This window comes from Crotalus tigris, unplaced genomic scaffold (assembly GCF_016545835.1).
Source record: "Crotalus tigris isolate CLP2741 ecotype Arizona unplaced genomic scaffold, ASM1654583v1 scf7180000024292.1016931, whole genome shotgun sequence".
NCBI classification, from domain to species: domain Eukaryota; kingdom Metazoa; phylum Chordata; class Lepidosauria; order Squamata; family Viperidae; genus Crotalus; species Crotalus tigris.
Window position 1 is genome coordinate 210,915 of NW_024100465.1, and position 24,103 is coordinate 235,017.

Genomic DNA, 24,103 nt, shown 5'->3' on the forward strand with positions numbered 1-24,103 from the left:
TTTCTGTTCATATTTTCTTCAAAAATTTCAGATTCATTCTGCTTTTTCTTAGGTTGCTTTGCATCCTCCTTTTTCCAGCAGGATAAACTAAACTATTGGCTTTAATCCTGTTCTCAAGTAATATATTATTGCAACTGTGATTACTTAATATATATACATGGAAAGAAGCAATTGCTAGGTATCTTACATCACTACCTTGTCCTGCTGATTTTGATAGTCAAATTCTGAACTTTCAATGATATGTTATTTGCCTTAGCTTTAGACAGAGATTCTTACACTGTTTGACCCAATTACCCCTTTTCCTGGTCTTGAAAAATGTCATTAACCCCAGAAAGAAACCAGAGTGTTGTTTTACATAAAAGTCTTAGCAGGGACACTTTTTAAAATGTTCTTTTTAAATATTTTGTCTAATTTTGTTTTGTTTTTATCAAAAAAAATGAAGTTTGTATTTTAACATTTTGAATAAATTTTTTTAAAAATGTTGAAAAAAAAGGGTTTTAGCAGCAGCAATTCCAAAGTAGGTTCTCAAACAACTGGTTACAAATAGCTCTAGGTCATGCCCATATCACCCCAGTATAAGAATCAATGCTTTTGGTTCATTCACCACTATTGCAAGCTTTCTGTTATACCATGCTATTGTTGAGAGAAGGAAAACTGTTGAAGTGAGTTTGGCAGCTTATAAATCTAATCATCAACATCACCATGAATGTTGAAGCTGAAAAGGGGGGACATGGTAGCAATCTTCCAATACATGGAGATATATTGTTAAAATACGGTGTGAATTCTTCAGAGCACCCAGGGATAGGACAAGAACCACTGGGTGGAAGATCTACAGTGAGAAATCCAAATTTGAAATAAGGAGGAATTTCCTGACTGTGAGAGCTGCCTCCCAAAGTTGTGAATCATGGAGGTTTAAAAAAAAAAAAGATTGGAAGTATCTGAGGTAGTGTTTCTCAACCTTTGCCATTTTAAAACCTTTGACCTTCAGCTACCCAAATACTCCACCTTCCTGGAGAATTCTGAGAATTGAAGAAGTCTCACAGCTCTTAATGTTGTGAAGGTTGAGAAAGACTTTTCTGAGAATTCATATATTGGGTAGAGACTGAACTGGATGACCACTAAAGTTTCTTCTAACCCTCTGACTTTATTCTCTTAATTCTGTTTATCTCTTTTAATAAGGATTAGCTAATATTCAATCTGTTTATCCTCCACCATCCCTCACATAAACATATTTAGCAGTTCTAACGTGCATATGCTCTTCTTGTTCAACACCACTCTGTTAAAGAAGAATGCATGTGACATTTATTCTTATTATTTATGGAAACCTATTGGGTGATTTGGACCAGATGTTCTTTCTCAATCCCATCTATCTCACAGGATGTTATACTGAGAATAGCTTGAAGAGAGATCTCCAAATAAAATTTCTTTAGCTCTTAAAGAAGAGGCAAGAATAAAATCTAATAAAGCATATGTTAAAACTATATGTGACCTAGGGCACATGGTTCAAAATTATGTCTTAACACAATATGTAGACCAAAATGTTTCCAGGAAGAAGACAAAAAAGAGGTGCCTATACAAAAGAACCCAAATCCATAGTTGCTGGAAAATAGGAAAGTTCCAAGCAAAAGATGATAAAGCCAGATTGCTATTCTAAATCTGTGAAGGAGAAGGACAATGGCTTAATGGAGGCCTTGGTAGGAGACACTCTTTGTAATGGGTAGGGAATGGACTTCCAGGTCTTTCTTGGCTCACAGGTGATTGCCATCTTTAGATATGGAGGCTTGCTCCATCAATTTGCATTAATCATTTCGATTACTAACCTCCCTGGAGGAACTGAGCTAGTTTTAGTGAGGTATTTTTTTAATTGGGGAGGGGGTAATAGTAGATACTTTATGAGTATTTTATGCTTTTCTCTCCTATCACCATAGATTTTCTTTGGATCTCTGTATTGTAATGGGGGGAGCAAGTTGCTCGTGTAAAATGTATATGAGAAGGAGACAACTGAACTGCTCCTGTTGGTAACTGTACTTCATGATCCTACATCTTTTCATCAGCTTTGCACTAACTTCTTCCATAGTTATTTGCCTCTCCACACACTTAGGTCTATGTAACGCAGTGGTTCTCAACCTTTTTAATGCCGCGACCCCCAACCGGTCGTAAGTCGAGGACTACTCAACCGGCCGTAAGTCGAGGACTACTCAACTGGTGCAGAGAGTCTATTCTATTGGCTTTCAAAAGCCAATATAATAAAAGGGACTAGCACAGCTAAGGAAAAGGGGGGAAAAAATGGCGGACTGCGTTGTTTGGCGACCCCCATGAAATGGTTGTTCGACCCCAAGTGGGGTCCCGACCCACAGGTGGAGAACCACTGATGTAACAGATAGTGTGGAAAAGTACTTAATTTTTTCTTACTGTCACCACTCGTACAATTAGAAGAAGAGCAGCTGCTTTAGACCAGGTTATCTGAAATGCTGCATCAGCATTATGATTGCCCTCAAAGGGCCAGTTGCATTTAAAACTATGTATCATATTAGTTGAGGAGTGCATTATGTCTAAGACATGGGCCAAACAGGATTAACATTTCAAATATGAACAAATATTTCAAATACATCTGCAAAAACAAATTTAAAACAAAGAAAACACATAAGCTATTTAGTTCTCTCTCTCATGCCATTTTATCCAAGCTGGATGTTTGGCATCTTTTCTTGCCTACAAGTTGATTCATACTTGAGGTTAGATTCTGAGCTATGGAAACTCTCAGGATAGTGTCAGGTTGTGCATCAGGGAGAAGACTTCTGTGTGTGTTTTTGTTCACCTTCATCACAGAGAAAAGTTGCTCACACAGGTATGTACTACCAAACGTGTAGAGCACGGGTGTCAACCTCGCCACATCACTTGACATATTGCGACTCTTTTTGCATTGCCGGCAATGGGGTGGGCATGGCTTTGGTATGATGAAACTGACTCATGGACCGGCAGTTTGACACCCTGGTAGCTGTAGGGGGAATATGAGTAGCTTGTAGGGGGAATTGGCACATCATTTTAGGGAAGAACCTGATGAAATGTGCGGGCTCTGCAGAATCATACTTTGCATTAAGGGTGCTGTTACATCGGAGTTCTATTAGTTCCATCTGTATGTTTGCAGATGCTTTCTCCACATCAACCGCAAATGGATTACTGAGCAGTCCAGAATTGAATTTCTGCTTCAAAGTTAACAAAGCGACATCTAAATTCCATGGGAAGTGTGCTCAGTTTATCAGCAAAACGAGCATCTGAGAACACAGCGGTGGAGATTTGGTTTATGATTGTTTGGCAACAGGAAAGATGACTCAATTTTCCTTGCTGCATCTGAGTCTCCCACAGTCGCAGCTTAATTTGAAAGGCTTTCACTGCATCATACATGTCTGTGATCACATGGTCCTATCCCTGAAGCTGAAGATTTAATGCAGCGAGATGCTTAGTTATGTTGCACAGAAAAGTTATCTCACGCTGCCATTTTTCATCTCACAATACAGTGGAGCCTTTTCCTTTACCTTTCATGAACTGACAGATTTCCTTATGCAACTTGAAAAATCTATTGAGCACTTTTTCTTGACCTAGCCATCACACCTGTGTGTGATAGGGCAGATCACCAAGTTCAGAATGTATTTCCTCCAGAAAAGACTTAGATTGATGGTGATTTGAACCTTTGGCTCTTATAAAGTTAACTGTCTGTGTTACAATGCTCATTTTGTGGCAGATAATATATATGTATGGAGTATGAGACTGCACAGAAAGGTCAAAATCCCAGGTGCTGCATGAGGCAAGCAGTTATGAGTACTCTGGGTATCCACTTTGGAGGCTCAGTAGGATGCTGTGAGTCCGGATCTTCTGGGGTGTAAGGGGGCTGCACTCTTCCCAGCACTCTTAAGTCCCAATAACCTGAGACTGGAGAGACTGAGCAGTAGAGAGTAATAGAGAGACCAAGCTGCAGATCTCTTACCCAGATGGGCTACAGCAGCTTCAAAGGAAGTGCATGCATTTCAGCATGTGGCTCGGGTTTCTCAACTAGCTTTGGCCCAGACCTGGCGCACGCAAGCTTCCCATCTTGCATTTCTTCCTGTCTTTGGGGAAAAGTCTGTGAACTTATTAGTATTTGTGGGAACGTGCAGCATAGATGAAGGAAGAGGAGGAGGAAAAGGGGATGAGGCAGGGAGGATTGAAACACAGGACCTAAGTACCTTCCGTCCTTTCTCTTTCCTTCCCTACCTTTCCTTTCCATAACCAGCAATTTGCTCTCAGGCAGAGTGTGCTTTAGCCATGCCCGCCCGCCTCCACGATTACTGCTGCCACATAGCTCCACGTATTGGAGAGGCTCCCGCTACCTGTCCTCTGTTAGCACTGCTGCCACTGACAAGACACCTAAAGAAGCGAGGAGTTAACTACTAAATCACCCCAGTAGTCTGTTTGCGGGCCAGATCTAACCATATTGCGGGCTGGATCTGGCCCACAGACTTGAGTTTGACATGTCTGTCCTATGAGTTTGGACCCTCTGATAATATTGGGCAGAGATGGTATATTTTGAGTTCCCTCAGTCAAGTAGTATCTGGATTCTGATAGATGGTATAGAATGTTATGCTTTCTATGCATTACCTTCTGGAATAACCTGATGATGATCAGGATGCTATTGAAGACCTAGCTATTGTCCCAGACTGGGGCAGATTGATGGTTGAGCTCCTATTGAAAAGATTATTTATTTATTTATTTATTTATTTGTTTCCAGACTGCTTATGAATTCTTTCTCTTTTATTTATTTTATTTAAGACATTTGTATAGTTGCACAACTTAGAACCAATTTCTGAGCAGCTAACAACTCAGCAATAAAAACAATGCTTGCAGCTGAAACCAGCATCCTCCCCCCCCAAAACAGAAAAGATTGACATCACCACCAGAAATCATCACCAACATCATGTTCTCCTCCTACTATAATCTCACCCTATCCTGACATCTGTAGGACTAGACAGGTCTTGTGTGATCTCCAGAAGGTTAAAAAGGTGGGAGGCCTGTTATATCTCAAGCGGGGGGGGGGGGTATTCTGTAGGACTGGGGCTGCAACAAAAAAAAATATTTTCAAGGACCCACCAGGAGGCAGTGTTTAAGGCAGGGGTGTCAAACTGCCGGCCCATGGGCTGGATAGGTCATGCTGAAACCATGCCTACCTCATTGCTGGCAATGGAAAAAAAGTCACGATATGTTGCAACACGTCATGTGACCTTATGAGTTTGACACTCCTGGTTTAAGGGAAGGGAACTGGAATGTGCCTATCAACTCCAATCTGTTGGGACAGGCAGATACCTTCAGGAAGAGGTTTTCCCAAAGATAACCTGGTCCTCTGCCAAGTAGAACTTTAAAATAACCAGCACCTTAAATTACACTTGGGAGGAAACTGGGAGCCAGTGCAACTCATGCAGAAGTGACGTAACATAGGCAAAACTAGGAGTAACCAACACTGTGTGTGCCATTGCATTCTGGACAAGTTGTAACTTCCAAGCATCTTCAAGGGCAACCCAGTTAGAGCTCATTACAGTAATCCAGATTTTAATATGATACAATCAATGTCATGTTAAGATATTGTTAAGAGTCATGTGGCCCCTGCATTGATTGATTAATAAATCCTTGTTCCCTTAATGGACTTAGAGTCAGACAGATTTGAAATAACATTTTGTACTTAATTATGAGAATCCTTCCCATAGGAAAATGCTGTTGTTTTGAATTCTTAAAAGAAAACACAATTGGATAAGAATTTGAATATTGAACACTAGAGAAAACCAGAAGGAAATAAGGATTATAATTAAAATGGGATAGGTCTTAAATGTCACCCTGTTTCAAGGCAAAACACTTTATTTCAATACTCTAAAGCAGTTCTGGTGTTGATACTATCTACAGAGAGAGGTTGGTTAAACTGCGGCCAGATGCCTTCACAGAGGCATGAGGGAAGTAAATAAGACCAAAAAGGCAAGATGGAAATGTTGTTGTTGTGAGGAGGAAATCAATACAGCCAGACAAATGCCTTGGATCAAGCTAGGCAGTTTTTCATAGTCTAGGATGGATCACAGCCACAACAAATGGAAGAACTATGATGTCAGTGATTTTGGAATTCCAATATGGAAGCTATATTTGGCAGGCAGAGCAGATATTTAAGTAGTTAGAATAATGAAGTCTGGTAAGGCTGAGGTTTGTTAGAATGCATTTAAAAGGTCCCATATGTGCTTTGCATATCCTCCTACTAATAACAGTTGGTTTACTTTGGGGGAAGATATCAACACATGTTGGCTTGCTATAAACTGGCTAAAGGAATTAAAGCTCATCTTTCCCACTCAGTTGTCTGCTTTTGTGTGTGGGTTTGTGTTTTGCTACTGAGAGGTTATGACAACATTGGCCTTACTGTATTTATAAACATCACATGTTTCTCTGCGATGGTTTACAGTGTCTGCCAAACCGAACACATGGAAGAAACATTTCTTGTTAGTCCAGCATTGGTTTTGGTTATACGTATTTCCGGAACACAGAAGGGAAAAATATCTCCTAACTTTGCGCAGCAATAGATAGCAAAAGTCTTTCAGTCATTCAGAGGAAGTTGCTCCCTTGACAGATTTTGTTATTTTTTCAGCTAAAACTCTTCTGCTAGCAGGACATAAGCATGATACTGTAGTTCAGTTTTTGGCAGACAGGAAGAACATAATTTAAATGCAAAAACCTCAAAAGAAAAGGAGCTGACTAGAAGATGTAAGGTAAGAAGCTTCAGCAATTCAAAGATTAAAATTTGCAAAGTAAAGAATTTATAAATAAAAAATAGATTTAAAATGCAATGAATGTAACTTTGGGGAAAGCAAAACATTAACTTTATTTAGAGATAAAAATGAAATATTGTTTCTCAAATTCAGCAACGTCAGAATATATAATCTGTTCTCATTCTCTGAAGTTGTTCAGATGCAGATATTATTTTGGGAAGTATGTTTATTAAGTCAGGCATTAAATGAGAGCTGAAATGGAAATTAATAAATAATGGGTGGTTTGTTAATTATTTGCAACTACCTCAGTCAAAAGAATTCTGGTTTTCTTAAAAGTAGCTATCTGAAACAAAACATTAATCTTAAATTAATAAAATGAAGAATCATTGAACATTTTGGAGTATAATCTACAGTATAATCTCAATGGTGACTTTTTTAAAAATAATTTTATTAAGCTTATCAGGATATAAAATGCAAAATAAAACGAAAATAGTGCAAAAATGGGGGAGGGAAAAGGGAAGAGAAAGAAAGTAGGAAAAAAGGAAACTCAGAAAGAAAAACATTGACTTTGGTCCCTTTTTAGGGAAGTAAAATAAAATTGTAATATTACAGCCTCAACTTTTTACATTTACATACTTAATATACACATATTTAATACATACACATTAATACGCACTAGCCATTTCTATAACAACAAAATCAGGAAAACACAGTCAAAGTTTCATTTTCTCAGTGGTGTCTTTTAAATGGATGAAGAAACAACCAAAAAAGGAGAAATTTATTTTGCTTTCATTTCACACATTGCTATGCTTCTCTTAATAGGTTTTATAGAATAAGTGAAAACAAAATGAGAAATTTAAATTTACTACAATATCAATGTGGAAAGAAACATACATTCTGCTTGTGTTGGGCTTTTGAATTTGACTAATAAATTCCTTTTATACCCATGGCTATAATAAAGGCTCAAAATGTTTTTCAGGCAGTTGTTACTATTGCATATGCCCTCCAAAATGAAAATAGATAAAATTTTAAAAGAGAGAGCTTCTTCATTCTCTATACATCCTCTGTGAATATATAGATTTTTTTACTTCCTTAACGTTGACATTTTAATTTTTTTTTAAATTTTGGAATCAGTGGGTGCCACCTGGTGGCTTGGTGGGTGCCATTGCATGTATGGATGCTGTATCGCTATTCCTGCTCTGTAATGGGCAAGAGTAAATTTACAGATGGTAGAACTTTTTGGATATTAGCAGTCAATTCTATCAATAACAGTGGGATGAAATCCATGTTATGACACTGTACGACATAGGAAGTTAATTTATTTCTTAGAGCAGTCACATAAAACTACAAAGAACGGTTGCTGGAATTGGGTATGTCTAGTTTAATGAAGAGAAGGACGAGGAGTGACATTATAGCAGTATTCCAATTGCCATAAAGAAGAGGGAATCAAGCTATTCTCCAAAGCAGGACAAGAAGCAATGGTTGGAAAACTAGTCAAAGAGAGGAGAACTTAGAATTAAGGAGAAAATTCCTGACAGTTAGAATAATTAATCAGTGAAACAGCCTGCCTCCAGAAGTTATGAGTGCTCCAACACTAGAGGTTTTTAAGAAGAGATTGGACAAGAGATTCCCACTCTGTTATTGTGTTATTTGTTGACCTATTTTTTTTACTGGAGAACTCACAATATTTTTACTGGAGAACTCCAAGGTTCCAGATCTCTTCAAATTAAGATTTCCTCCTTGAAAAGATGAGATGAATTTATCCTATTCATTCAGGTAATTAAAGTGTAATCATTAGATGTAAATCATTAGCAGAACAAATCTACATTGTTATAAAATGCAAGAGAAGAAATGTAGTATCAGTAGATGAAATCTTTTGGAGAACATTGGAAAATTCTGTCTTCAAGAATGTGACAATGTGACAGTGTGGCTGATCTGGTGATCAGGAAATAAGCCAGATCTGGAAGCCATGATTACTTCCTACTCTGGAATACTTACCGGTATTTCCAGAAAGTATTGGCCCCTGCGGATCAGCACATTCCAGAAAAAAAGAACATGTTGCACATCAGATTCTTGCATAGGCTCTCAGCAGTTTAAAAAGCCCCTTTAATTCAATATATCTCATTTTCAGGGAAATTCAGAAAAGTACACAAATGGTCTGAGGGAGATCTCCATGAACCCAATAATGTATGTGTTGGCCTGATATCCTGGCACTATGCATTTGTTCCTTGTGGAGAGGGCCTCCTTTCTCCTTAGAAACAAAGAGAAGCAGAAAAATGGCAGAGCATCATGAGATGCACACATATTAGTATATATGGTAGAAACTGTTACATTTGCAAATGTATTCATACTAAATGGAATATTATGTTGACAGTATCATAGTCCACACAAAGAATCCCTACTCTATAAACTACTCTATAAAAGCAAGTACGTATAGAAATGCTGTAGCTATTTAACTGTGGGAGAAATAGATTAATTACATGTCCTTCTTTATAGTTGTTTGATATATTTGAGATTGGGTCTAGCAATAAAAATTATCCCGCAACAGAGGACTCATTTTTTAGTTAAGGCCTGCTTATCAATACAGAGCTTCTTTAGATGCATGACCATGGAATAAAATAAAGATTTGTATCATTCTTTTCAGATGAAGGGTCATTGTACTTTTTGGGGGTATTATTTCTCATTAGAAAAGCATTGTAGATTAATTAGCTTTATCATATATATTTGTACAAAATCATGTTCAGGGACTATGGCCTTAATTCAGTGGTGTGATTCAGATATATGAACAACCAGTTGTCTGTGTGGATGCTGCTTCCAGAGTCCATTCTGGGCCTAGGCACCAAAAAATTAGCTACCAGTTCTGCAAAAGTGGTGCGAACCGGCTGAATCCCACCTCTGCCTTAATTTCCTAATTTCCATGGTAACTAATTTCACAAGTTACCATGATTTCATGTTCCATTTGCATGGAGTCACTGGGAAATATATAAACTTGATTTGCTTCCAAGTTAGACGTGTGTTTGGTTTTCCTATTAAAATTTGAAAATAATTTTAAAATAGTTTAGTAATCATGATTGGGTAATCATAATAATTCTGGAATAAAACTAGAGAAAATAGAGGAGGAAAGAACAGATAAGCCTGAGAGAGGAAAGTTCCAAGATCAAATTATGGTTTGGCTTTAAAATCTCAAGTAGAAAATGGAAGTCCGAATCAAAGTCTTGAAATATTCACCTGCTACCAACTAGGAAGTTAGCATTTTTTAATTTTAATTGTCAGTATCTCTCAGATTTCTTTCTTTCTTTTTGCTTGCTTGCTTTATCTGCTGTCTGATTCTCTTTTTCTTAGGGTCTCCTGACTGGAGTTATTAGTGGTAATGGTGGAGCTATTACCACTAATCGACTCAGATCTTTGTCATTCAAAGTATGCGTTTTGTAGCTGAGTTCTCAAAGGAGATTTTCTAATCAAAGATATACAGATATAAATAATACTTATCTACACTTGTAGTTTTTTTTCTCAGTCTGTAATCATTTACAAACATTGTGCTGACCATAAGCCATGGTTTATAGCCACAGGGATGGAATTCATGCCTCATGCTAAGCTTTGAACTATACTTATTAATCCCCATTGGCTTACAAATCACCATGGCTCAGTGCATTGTTCTGGTTGTCAGTATTGAAGAGCGCAGAATAAAACAATCCTCTGACTTTCTCAAGGGTGTACAGGAAGTCCTCAATTTACAACCAAAATTCAGATCAGAATTTCCATTGCTAAAAAGGAGATTGTTACATGAGTCACAGCTTCAGTAATTTTATGATTTTTTTTGCCGTTATTGTTTAAGCACATCACTCCAATTCTTAAGTGAATCACACGGTCATTAAACAAATTTGGCTTCCCCCATGGACTTTGCTTGTAGGAAACTAGCTTGGAAGATCACAAATGGTGACATGACCCCAGGATGATGCAGCTATTATACATAGAGGCTGGCTGCCAAGTGCCCAAATTTTGATTATGTGATTGTAAGGATGTTTCAACAATCCCAAGTGTAAGGACCAGTTGTAAATCACTTTTTTCAGTGCTGTTGTAACTTCAGACAGTTGCTAAATGAATGGTTAGAACTTGAGGATTATCTATATGTCTATCACAGGTATAAACTATTGGTAGCCCTGGGCTATTTATTTTCTTTTAATGAAATGGGGAATGTGGGAGGGGGATAGGAATGAACTACAGGGTTCTTATTTTAACTATAAAATTTGGCGGTAGCTATACAAAAGGTCAAAAAAAGTTGGGTGCAAGTTTTCATTTTTCTATTTGTTCCATATTTTTATAATATAAAATGCTTGATAATGCCATTCCACACTGAAAAGCTTGTGTTCCTCCTTATTCTTGTTTTAATAAACTGCAAGCTGCTTTTTAGCTTGGCAAAGTATGGAGCCAAAGAACAACTAACCCACCCCCATCCCAAATGCTGAGTTAGTACATTGGAGTGCCAGGCGAGCATGGATTTATTTTGATTTGCAAGATCAGTTACTAATGTGATTTTCTTTCCCTCTTATTTCTTTTTCTAAAAAAAAGAAATCAGAAGTCTGATGTGCTGTCTCTGTGGGGCTGAAAAAAGTTAATATTTTTTATAATTGCATATTTTGGAATAGCTTCCTCTGAGATCTTTAGCCAAGAGAATGGATGGTTGTGGTTAGTATTTTATAAAATCACGGGACTTACAGGTTGGAGATCATCAGTTCCCCAATAGTTTGTCTCAAGCAATGAAGAAAAAAATGAATAAAAAACAGCTTGTTTATGAAGGAATTCTTAGATCAGAGTTCATATGTTGGGTGAGAAAATGTACTAATAAAAGAAATAGCTTTTGTTATATAATCGTCCAGTATATTATATTTTCTACCCCATTCCTCTTTTCAGTTAGATTTCAAAGCATCCAATCCTGATCTCTCTGAAAATATCTCATTCAAACACTTACTGTCCCTTCTTAACATAATTAAATTTTGTGTATTTTAATACTAGCTTCTAACATTCTAACATACTAACTATATACTAGCATTCACATGTTAGTATATAGTTAGTATGTTAGAATGTTAGAAGCTAGCAGATTATAGTATCTAGCAGTCCTAGATACTTTATGTCTCTTTTTTTAATACACAAGCTAAATTGTTTATAGAGTTTTGCTTGTAAGCAGGGAACCTTCATAACAGCAACCTGCATATGGAAATCTGCCGGAGACAGATCTTTAAAAAAAACAACTCTTTTGCTCATTGAGTACATTGAAGTGAGTATTTGGGAGTATCATGTCAACATTACAAAACACATTCCTTTGGGAATTGCTCTTGAATCCATTCTCTCTGATTTTAGAAAGATACACTGCTGGAAAATTTCTTTAAACTGAGAAAACAAAGGGAAAATATTATTCTGATTATTGAAACGTGAATAGACAGTTGCCACGTAACTACTATTAAGAAATTTTGACAAAGCATCAAGATTTTTTCATGACAAGATCAGATTTGTTACCCTTAAAATATAGGGTAGCGGGACATAAATACAGTGATATCTGAGAAGAAAACAGTGCTGTCAGTGCCAGCGTGCCAGTAGATACATACAGTAACTACCATGTTTCTTCCTATTTGAGAAATAGCATTTTAAAAAATGCTGATGATGTTAAAAGGAAGATGTCCTACTGTGAAGCAGCAGCAATAACTCTTTCCAAATAATGCCTATGATTGCAAATACATCCAATCAGTTTTCATAGAAAATAAAAAATGATAGTTGATTAGAACAGTATTTTGTTTGGAATGGTTCAGGAAAAGACAAAGATAAGCTAGTAGGAAGCATTATGAAGTAGGGGGAGCAAGAGGAAGCAGCCAGTAAATTGGTTATGCCTCCCATGGCTATTACTTTGTGAATTGGGAGGAAAGTCCCATAATCGTTATTCTTGAAAAACGCCTTCAATGTATCAGATTTTCAAATGTGCCCACTAGACTAAAAAGATTCAAGACCCTATTGCAGTTTAAAATTGAAAAGAGATAAAAATCTTGATGGTAGAAGCATGTGTACTATTTCTTAAACTAATACAATTAAAAGTTTTATTAACATTCCTTTTGTAATGCTATCAGAAAAAGAGTCACAAAGATAGGTCATTTGTTGGCATCTGAACAACAAATCTCAAACTCACATTTTATATATTGTTCTGTACACCTGTCTGCATGAAAGGTGAAATAGATGGAAAGTCCTTCTATGGCAGGCCTTGTTTTTCAGTTTTTTCCTGGGCAGATTTGCCTGCCTCTGGTTATTAAGCTTGAAAAAAACAAATAGAAATGGATCAGTCTTTTCCTCTTTTTAACCTTTATCACAGTTCACTTCAAAACTATTTTTGAATACATATTTATACACATTTCTACAAATATCAGTATTTTATACAAAGTTAATATATTATGTGGTAGTCACAATAGTGAACAATAGAAGCTGTGGAGAACTTAGGACTTCAGTTATGTACATAAACTCTGTAGTTCATCCCTTTTGATTAAGCTTTGTTGATCACAGAACGATCCACCACATTTTATTCTATTTTGCTCATTCATTCATATCCATTTATTTTGCAGAAACTGAGGTATTATTAAATCAAGATATTTTTTGATAACACTAATAGCCAAAGAGTTGGATAAGTTTACAGAATATATTTTTTCATAGTAAAATTCAGGAGAAATATATCTTCACTTTCACTATGTGTTCCTTATTTGTTTATTTTATTTAAATAATTTAGTTGCATTTATTTATTTGTTTATTTATTTATAAATAACACTTCTGAGCTACCCGTTCATTGTCATTCCTGTCTGGTATACAAATGGGTTTTAAACTGCACTCTTATCAATTTAACTATATTAAAAATACTGGAGTTCTGCAAAGTTTAGTTCTCATCTTCAAAAGGTGCTTTATGTTGTTCCTATGTACAGTGCCTTTACTAGCAACCCTTCTTTTGGGGATTGTATAGTTGCAGTAACAACAATCTGGTTCTAGGGAATGTGCATCTGCTAGAGCACTTAGATGGATGCTGTGTTTGTGCCGTGAAAGTGTGTTCACACTCAACCCTGGGGTACTGCATAGCCTTAGAAACTAATAGTAATAATAAACCAGTGCAAAGATTTAAAGTATCTTGAAGAACACTTGGCTCTCTGATCATTGCTGAAGAATGTCTTCTGCCATTCTTTGTTAATGGTCATGGAAGCTAGTGTTATTGCGAGTTGAAATTCAGAAGCATCTGAAAGACCACATGTCAGGGGCTACCAATGAAAGGCCATGTAATACGTTGAGTGCTGCCTTCCTGATACCATATCTTTAGATAGTTAGGAGATTCTCATTTAATTTAGATAAAATTATTGGCAAATCTATAGGACCTTAAATATAAAAATCCCCAGAAAATAAATCTGGATGTGAGCCTATGGGGATTGCATCAGGTAAGTACCCCCTTTCTTATACAAGACATAAATCCATAGCACATCATTTCAGTGAAAGACTGTCATTTAAAATAGTAGCTCATAAAATCTCAAAAAGTTCAGCCATGCAGTCTCTGCAATTAATTAAGCCACAGAGAACATTCAGTAATCTAAGGCTTAGCCCACAAACCAAAAATAACATAGTCCAGCTAAAAACAAATTTGGAACAAGTGGCTCTTCAAAGTCATTTTGAATAGCCAGAATGCTTAGATCAGTTGTACTTCTCTTGGGGTGAGGGGGGGGGGGAGAATTCCACTTTTTGACCTCAAGAAATTGATCTTTCCGTACCTAATGAGCTCTCAAAGCGGTATGCAACTCAAGCAATGTTGAAACATACAGAAAAGCTCTTGGTAACATAATGTAAAGAACAAATGGGAGACCTTGAAAAGGTGGCAAACATGTTATAAAGAGAAGGTGGAGCCCAATACAGTTGAATATGGATGGTGGTGGGTATTGCCTTTGGGGTGTCAGGAGTTTTTGTGGGTTTGTTGTTTTTTACTTCTTATGTTCTTAATTTTTTTTCTCTGAAAAAAACATTAATTAGTCTCTTCTGAGCCCTTAATGCTTGAGATACGTGCATTCAAAGATCTTTGCTGAAGGCCATATATACCTGTATAATATGCACACTCAAAACCAAATAGATAAGTTGGTAATAAAAATGACTGAGAGGGAAGATGCTTAATGCCCCAAAGACCTCAATACAAATGCAAGAAAGGCCATCTTGCACACAAATGTGTCCATTTTTATAATTAATACTCTTTAGAAGATTCCAGACATGTTGTTATACAGCTAATACACAGTCTACCTTCACACAGTGAAAGTACACATGAAGAAATTAAATTTTGATTCCTGGCTTGAGTATGTGCAGTGAAAGCAGCATTACTTGATTGCATCTTTAGGCACTTTGCCCTGATCTTGTGAATAGATCATGTCCACCAAAGAAGCTTAGAGACTAAGGATCATTTTTGAACTTTTGGTTCAAAATGCTAAGAAATTATTCTTGAAAGAAGAATTATTACTTACAGGACACCAACAACATTTGGCCAGTCAGTGTTCAGCGTAGACTGTCAGCATGCTAATACCACAGTTGACAAACTGAGACAACTATCTTTGGTGGCATATGCTGGAAGGACTTATATTTTGAACCATTCTTCTTGAGCCCCCAATCACTTTTCTCTTATTGGGTAATAGGTCTATGAATGACATATAGCTTGTCCTGAGCCTCTTTAAACTAGTTTGTCACCTCTGGTCCATGCTTTAATTTTGGTTCCTGTATGCAAAATGCAGTTTCCAAGATGGCATTTTGCGCACTTGTATTGAGATATTTGGGTCATTAAGCATATTTTGTCTCAGTCATTTTTATTATCAACTTATCTATTTGGTTTTGAGTGTGCATATTGTACAGGCCGTTCTTGTTTAATGATGGTAATTGGGATTAGCGATGTGGATGCAAACACAATGTCATCTGATCTCTCCAATCTACGATGGCAGTTGCAGCAGTTCCAATTGTTGTTATGTGAATCTCATGTGGTCACAATGTCCTATAGGCATATGACTGCCATATGTGACCATCTGCCAGCTTCTCCACTGACTTTACTTGTCAGAAGCCAGCAGTGGCAATTGAATGACCACAGGATGCTCCAGTGTCATACTTTCGAGCCAGTTGCCAAGTGTACAAATTGCAGTCACATGACTGAGGGATGCTGCAACAGCTGCAGCTATGAGGAACTGTTGTAAATCCCCTCATTCGATGCTGTCATAATTTTGAATAGTTGCTGAACAAGTGGTCACTGAATGAGGACTGCCAATAGCAGTCATTTACTTATTTCATGACTTCACGATACTATTTATGCACTACCTTTTACTTTTTTACTCCCCTGCTTATTGATGTTATTCCATTTATTTTGCTCATAAATATAAATTAGTTTTGGAGGTGAGGTCAATCTCAGATGCAAAAAGAACCCCAAGCCACTCAGTTCTGATTATCCAAGAAAGGAATTACTATAATTCTTCTTCCAGTCAGTGATTTCTTCTTTAAAACACAAATAAAGGTGGCATCTGTAACCTGTAGTCTGAGAGCTGCTTATAACCCACCTTGGGATGTAGTCCCAAAGCCCCTCCCTTACCTGATCTCCAGAAAGCTGTGGGAATACTAGTACTAGGAGGGAGACCATGAAAATATCCCAAATTATAGGCTAGAAGTAGAAAAGACAACTGAGGTGGAGAGAAATGACTTCTATACAGTTCTCAAAAACTTCATGGGTATGTATATTCATTAAGTCTCCAGGAGTCAAAAGTGAGAGAAACTTTACTGTAAGAATTCAAAGCAGCATACCTGAAGTCATTCCTCATTTTTATTCTCTTGATTCTCTGTGATAGATTAACTTGAAAGAAAGTCAACTGTTTCATACAGTAAGCTTCATGGTCAAAACAGGGATACTCAATCCAATCCAATCCAGTGGCATTGTTCAGACCACCACAGGGTTGTTATATCATTATATGATACAAACTATAATTTAGTTGGCTGAAAGAACTTTGAAAATAACAGTGTCAGTGATGGTAACCACAGTTAATCCAGGCTGCTTCAGTATTTGAAATGGGAAAAGCAGTCCAACTTTCTTTACCTTCTGGCTGTCTTGGTCCAGCTTGATGAAAACATCTACATGGAGAGAACAGTGGACTCCCAGAGTAACCTACCGTCCAGATAATTTGCTGCAGCAGTTCCAAATGGACAATAACCTTCTGATTAGTTTTGATTTCTCCCTCATCTTGCCAAAAGGGAACGGTGTCAGAAAAGCTAAAAGTAGACACTTGGATGAAGCAGTAATTTCTGCCTGTCTCCAGAGGTCTCTTCAACCTTTCAGATATTTTAAAAAGAAAGAAAATCGAAATACAATCAGCAACAGTTTTGATGTGCTTGTTTCAAGGCAACTAATGGCTTGTAGGCTGAAAGACTTAGATGTAGATTAGACAAAACAGGATATTATCAATCTGAAAATATAATTACATAATTGTGCCTTTTTAAAGAAACTTGAAATATGCTTTGTATGTGTGTAATACAGTAGTTGTTCATATTGATCATCCAACTGTGTGTGGTAGCATGGCAAGTAAAGTTTGCGGTGCTTGCATTATCTTCTCAATTTTTTGGAAAACTGAAGGAAAAGAAAAGGCAACATTTTAAAATAGTTGTTCAAATATATATAAATTGTTTGGAGAATTTTGCCTTAATTTTTCTTAGTGAAACAAAAATAAAGCCCTCCAAAAAGATTAAAAATAGATGCAAAATGAATGCAGGCAAGGATGACCCAATCCTGCTACTTGCTTGGCCAGCCAGGGGCAGAATTATGCAGACTGGTGCTGGGGAGATAGCACACATATACTGTACTTTGAACTAAATTGCTCTCATGGTTAGCCAATTACCATGAGGTATTTGTGGCTTATAAAAACCCCAGACCAAAATGTCTTGTTTTTGTTTCTTAAACATGTTTGAGTGCAGTGAGTGATTTAGCTTCAGTGCAGCTGAACCCAGAAGGGCATTGGGGCTTCCTACACCACAAACAGACTTTCTTTAACATGCCAAAGAAGCTGTTTTCACTGAAAACAAGTTTTCTTCATGTCAGGCCAAAGGAATGGAAAAAGAAAGGGAGTAACAGAGTGGAAGGGGGAACGGAAGATCAGTAAAGATCAGCAGTGGGCAAATATGAGACCTCCTCAAATTGTTAACACAAGTAGAATGGGAAAGGAACGTTCCAGAATGAGATAGAGGTCAAAAAAGATGTTTATTGCAGTTGAGAGTCAAGGGGACAAAACAGAGCAAGGAGAGCAGTGTTCCTCTTTCAAGCCCATGATTATGAAGATGTGCTGTACCATGAGACTATTGTTACACTCTTCCGCTGGTGTACATGTCTGACATCAATGGTCAACTAGAAAAAGGTTGCAAAATCCCAATATATTTTTTCTCAAATTTTTTCCAGTATATTTTTTTCTCAGCTTTATTTTAATGGGATGTTGTCACAATCATCTCTATCTTCAAGGCATTTGAAAGAAATGCAAATATGAAAAAAAATTCATTTATGGTAGTGTGGAGTCAATGAGACTAGAATTTTAGTAGAAGAGTCTGCCCAATTAACACACACCAGCATTTGTGACAAAAGAATTGTCTTGTCTGATAGAGATGGAAATAGTTGACCAAAGCAGCATCCGTGTAAGTGAGGCTTATGGGATTTTTATGTTAGGCATTCCATTGTGGCCTGCCTTGGGCTGCATCTTTTAGAAGAGCCTTCTCCAACGTGTCACCTTCCCAGATGGGTGGAGGTTGCAGCCTTCAGAATTAGAAGGTATGAATGAAGGATATCAAACTGAGGGTAGCTATCTTGGACTCATGTACAAATTGTAATTAATCTTTCATTGGATTCCAGATTTTCAATATACATTTTGGCTTAAAAATTGCCAAATGTTTTTGAAAATGCAAATTAAGAATGTTTAGAAATGCATGTCTTGAGAAGAAAATAGGTTTACTGTGTACTGAATTGTACATGCTTTATCTCTAAGCTTGATAGGAAGAACATGGAGAATGTTTTCCCTTTATCATTTCTCCAATATTCCTTTAGTCTAGAAGAAGCTTCAATTTTGCAAGAACACCTGGATAGGTCATGAGGAATAGAAAAATGGGCAAAATAGCTCTTTCTTTCGCTTTTTAATTCATTGGATGCACATCAATGTCAGAAAGTTGAATCTATGTACTTCAAAACATTTGAGGTTTTCCAGTTAATAATCAGAGCCGGATTAACAGTTTTACATGGATTTAGCCACAAGTGCATGTAGAACATCTGTTTCAACATTTCGAATTGGAAAAAAATTATATTGCATCCACATGTGCTGCCCATATGTTCCCCCAACTCAGCACTGAGATTGAACATTTAAGAATACCATTGCTCTCTATTAAGCTTTCTTAGGCACACAATAATTTCCACCAATCCCTGTAAGCAATCCCAATGGGATATGTCAAGTTTAGTTATGTATTTTGTTTAGTCATTTGTAAATGTAAACATTAAAACTTCCAATTATTGCACAACATGGAGAGTTTAACTGTAGATTTCCACACTGTGGGTGATTTTATTACAGCTCGCCCTCCTCCTCTCTTCCTCCATCTTAACTTACCATAGTAAATATTCACAGACCAATGTTTGTCTGGGTTGGTTGGGTGGTTTTTTAAGTGTTTAGTAAAATTTCCGCAGTTATTATTTATGTTATATTAATAGTGCAAATGCTATTGCAGTACAGGTATCTTTAGATTTTTCAGAACCTGAATCACTTTTAATTCCAGTATTTTTCATCAGATCCTATTTGATTTTTAGCTATATATGCCCTTTTTTTCTGTTGTCTGTTGGAGTGACCAAAGAGCTATTAGGAATTATTGAAGATATTATCATTTCTCTAATAGTTACATATAAGTTATGGCAACCCCTGTTCCCCCATCTAACAGATACAGTGGTACTTTTTCTTGACTTTGATTCATTCCCTTTCATACTTTTCTCTTGTTAAGGAAGGTTAAAGTAAAAAAAAAAAACTTTAGGTAGGAGGACATGTTGATATTCTAACATATTCTAAATACATGTTAAGTTGTGTTTAGAATGCAACTGTAATTGATAGCGGAACCTTCAGGATAAAAAACTGGAGGTCTGAAACCATCACTGTTGGAAACTGGACTCTGAGTCCATGTTTTGTTTTAGGGTAGTGGTTGAATGGTTATCACCTATTCCCAGAGGATATTTGACTTGGGTTGTCCTCACAGATCCAGTAGGTAAGAGATTTGCATTGGTCTGTAACTTAACAGGCCAGAGACAAGGAAGAAATTCTATAGTTCCATTTCCTGACAATAAAGTATAGAGGCATGGGGCTAGAGAATTCAACTGCTCATTTTTCCTCTTAGGAAATAAACCAGTTTCATAAAAAGATAAATAAAACACATAAGCCTGCTGCTGCCATCACCCCAAAAGACACACAGATGAGCACCTCAAATTCTCAGCAGCAACTTCAAACTGCCCCTGAAGATTTTTGTACTCTTTTCTGCACTACAAGATATGCAGGCCCAACGCAAGATTACTTTCAAAAAGAACTAGAAGTTTGGGAAACTTGCTGTCATTCTAATATCTGGACTTATTCACTGTCTATTTATGCATGTAACAATTGATGTGTTTACAAAATTCCATATTGGAATTAAGTTCTTTCTCTGATGGGGGCAAAGAAAAGCTCTTGAAAGTAGTGCTGTTAGGACAGCAAGAAGAGGGGAAAAAATTGACTTGTGGATGCAGTTGTGTGTTCTGTTGTGTTTTTCTATGGAAGTGTGAGTTGCACCTTTTCTAGAAATAACATCTATCTGAATATGACTACAACTATTCAGGTATTCTTGATTTCCTGTAAATGCAATCATCTGGCTTTAACTAAGAATAAAGTCACTGAAAGTTGTCTTTTGGGTGATGTAAACATGACTGAGACTGGAATGCATTCAAGATTTTTTTGAAGTGTTCTCATTCAGTAAACATGCACTCTTATGCACACTTAATCAATGACCACGGAAGCCTTATTTGTCTGATTAATTAAATTCTTCTCTCATTGTACAGATACAGACATATCTTACCATAGAACATTGTTCACATTCTTTGTTTTGAATTATCAGCATATACAGACATTAAAACAGAAAGTGGCTTTGGAAAGCGGATTGACACCAAGATTTGTTGGCTTTGTTTTGATTTGCTTTTTTCTCCTTCTTGGTTTATTATAGTGGCTAGTATACATATCATAGATACTGTCCAACATTTTATGAATTATTGTTTTGCAATTAATCCCTACATTTTCCATTTGAAAAGTAATTACATGTGAGATATGAGGCATATGGTTGGATGAAAGTAGCTTAGTCAGCATCTACACTAAGGACCTGGGGGAAGAATGGGGTGTAGATCTGCTTCTGACTTGTAGCAGGCAAGTTGGGTTCAGCCTTTGCCATCCCATCACTGATCTGTCACACGAGGAAATTACCTCACTTTGCCTAAAGTTACGCCAACCTGGAGAGGAATATTTAGCCTTTCTCTTTGGTCCACTTTTATCCTTCAAAAGAAATATTTCCCAGGGTATAAGTTACTCAGGTACCTAGTACGGAAAAATGGGGCAAAACAAACTCACTTTTATTTTCCCTAAACCAAATGCTAAAGAGGGTTATATGCTTTGCTCCCTATTGTTCCTCCACTAAAAGTTTCCTGTTTTAAAGTAAAATACAATTAAAAATATTTTTTACTTTACCCAGACAGTTTTTTCTTTATTCTTGAATCATAAAACTTTTATCACTATCTCAGAAACTTTCAGGTACTGCAAACTGATTAATTATAATTGCTACATAAAGTTTTGTCTCTGTATTTTGATCAGGGATACTTTAATAACCTTCCCCTGATTCTGTTTGCTTAAAAAACTGGCTCTTCACTCAGGCTTTAGGGACAGGATATTAGTGGAGTCTGGTTTGGATTTCTGCCCTGTGTTGACTGTGACATTTATTTTTTAGCTGACAGCCATATAAATCTGTAAAAGAAGATAAGTAAATCAAAAAAAGTCCCAGTCTCCAGAATATAATTGCAATCAGGCAAATTAACTTTATGTTGCTTAAAGAACACTGAGCTCACATTAGACTAAATGTGGGCTGAATGGTTTGATAAAATTCCTGTTGAATTCATAATGCTGAGGCGTGTTAGGAGCACACTTAGGATGGCCTATGCAATTGTGGCTATCTCCATACTTTCTTTAAAATTTGGGTATAGTTTCACTCCATGCTTTTTGCTCATGCTGCTCTTCTTCATTCCATCTTTTCTTTTCTGCCTTTCCATCAACATATCTTTCTGATTAGATGCAACTTGTGCTTCATTTTAGCTTTTTCCCAGCTAGTGACTTTTCTTTAGTTAGCTTAGTTTCTGCTGAGATTTTTTTTCAGAAATCAAGCCTATTGGACCAGTGTAAGTTTTATTAAGCAGGTCATGTTTGGAATGTTTTACTATTAATTCATGTGCAGCTTACAGTTCAGTAGCACACAATTTTTTTTTCTCCCTGGGTCAAGTACTACTTTAATAGCATCACACTTTTAAAATAATAGTATTATATGGTTTGGCTTTATCTCATGGAATGACATCAAGTGCCTATTCACTATCCTGGCAAAGGTAATTCATTCTTTATCAAGGGGGAAGTGTCCTCAAATACATAGTGGCTACTACTCCCTAATGGCCACAGATCCAGGAGGCACAGGTTAGGTAACATTAGTGTATTTAGAGTCCAAATTAATGAAGCAAAGATAGGAAAAAAAACCCTGATCTGCTATCATCAATATCTCTTCCCAACATAAATGGAGGGAAAGGTGGTGATGGAGGGGTGTTCTTTTTGGATTCTTGGTGTTTGAAACTGTTGGAAAAGTATAAGGTTTTCCAAAATCATCCTCTCCATCGTGTTCCAGAAGGTTTTTTTTTATTCAAAAAATTTGGTTGACATTCAGGAAATCACTGAATTTCAAAATCTGCCTGTTAGTGTTGCAGCAGCTCATACTTTAAGCCTCAGTTGACCATCTTATCTCTGTTTTTCCACTTATACATATATTATAATAATAATAATAATAATAATAATAATAATAATAATAATAATTATTATTATTATTTTAAAAAGTTGGAAGGGATCTTAGAGGTCATCTAGTCCAACCCCCTGCTCAGGCAGGAAACCCTATACCATTTCGGACAAATGGCTGTCCAGTCTCTTCTTAAAAACTTCCAGTGTTGGAGCATTTACTGCTTCTGGAGGCAGGTTGTTCTACTGGTTAATTGTTCTAACTGTCAGGAAGTTTTTCCTTAGTTCTAGTTTGCTTCTCTCCTTGCTTAGTTTCTACCCGTTGCTTCTTGTCCTGCCTTCAAGTGCTTTGGAAAATAGCTTGATTCCCTCTTCTTTATGGCAGCCCCTGAGATATTGGAATACTGCTATCATGTCCCCCCTTGTCCTTCTCTTTGTTAAACTAGACATACCCAATTCTAGCAACCGTTCCTTATATGTTTTAGCCTCCAGTCCCCTAATCATCTTTGTTGCTCTTCTCTGTACTCTTTCTAGAGTCTCATCATCTTTTTTACATTGCGGTGACCAAAACTGGATGCAGTATTCCAAGTGTGGCCTTACCAAGGCATTGTAAAGTGGTATTAATACTTCACATGATCTTGATTCTGTCCCTCTGTTAATGCAGCCTAGAACTGTTATGGCTTTTTTGGCAGCTGCAGCACACTGCTGGCTCATATTTAGGTGATTGTCTACTAGGACTCTGAGGTCCCTCTCACAGTTACTACTATTGAGCATGGTGCCACCTATGCTGTACTTGTGCATTTGGTTTTTCTTGCCTAAATGTAGAACCTGATGCTTTACACCAGTATTTGACCATTATTTATGGCTAGCCACTGTTTCCAAGAAGATGAGCCACATCTGAATATCCTTATAAGTTTCAGAAGCACAGTGTTCAGCCATTTCCTCCTATTTCTTTTCCAGCTACTGCAATTTTTTAACTAATGCTATTGCTTCTCTCTCTCCTTATGGAATGGGTTATTTGCAATGTAATTATTATTTACCTGTGTATCTCTTCACAGGTTTTAGTAGCCAACTGTGATCATCTTCCAAGTTATCCTGTTCTATTTCTTCTGTACTCTGTCCCTTCTATTCCTTTCTTCTCAATAATCTGTGGCTGTTCAACATATTTGGAGTCACTTGATTAGGTGGAGATTCTCAACTTGGATTTTTCCTGTCTAATACTAAATCCATTAACATTATATGTTC

General features: G+C 36.9%; 1 protein-coding gene across 17 annotated transcripts in view; it reads left to right on the plus strand.

The window, feature by feature from the left end:
• Window positions 1–24,103, plus strand: part of KIAA1217 (KIAA1217 ortholog) — a 250,943-nt gene that overhangs the window by 162,197 nt on the left and 64,643 nt on the right. Inside the window, exon 1 of one of the 17 annotated variants that reach the window (XM_039324064.1) lies at window positions 6,399–6,770. The exons of the other annotated variants lie outside the window; for them this stretch is intronic. The gene's annotated coding sequence lies outside the window, so the exon portion shown is untranslated. Of the gene's footprint in view, window positions 1–6,398; window positions 6,771–24,103 lie in introns of those variants that run through there. 17 annotated transcript variants of the gene reach the window in all.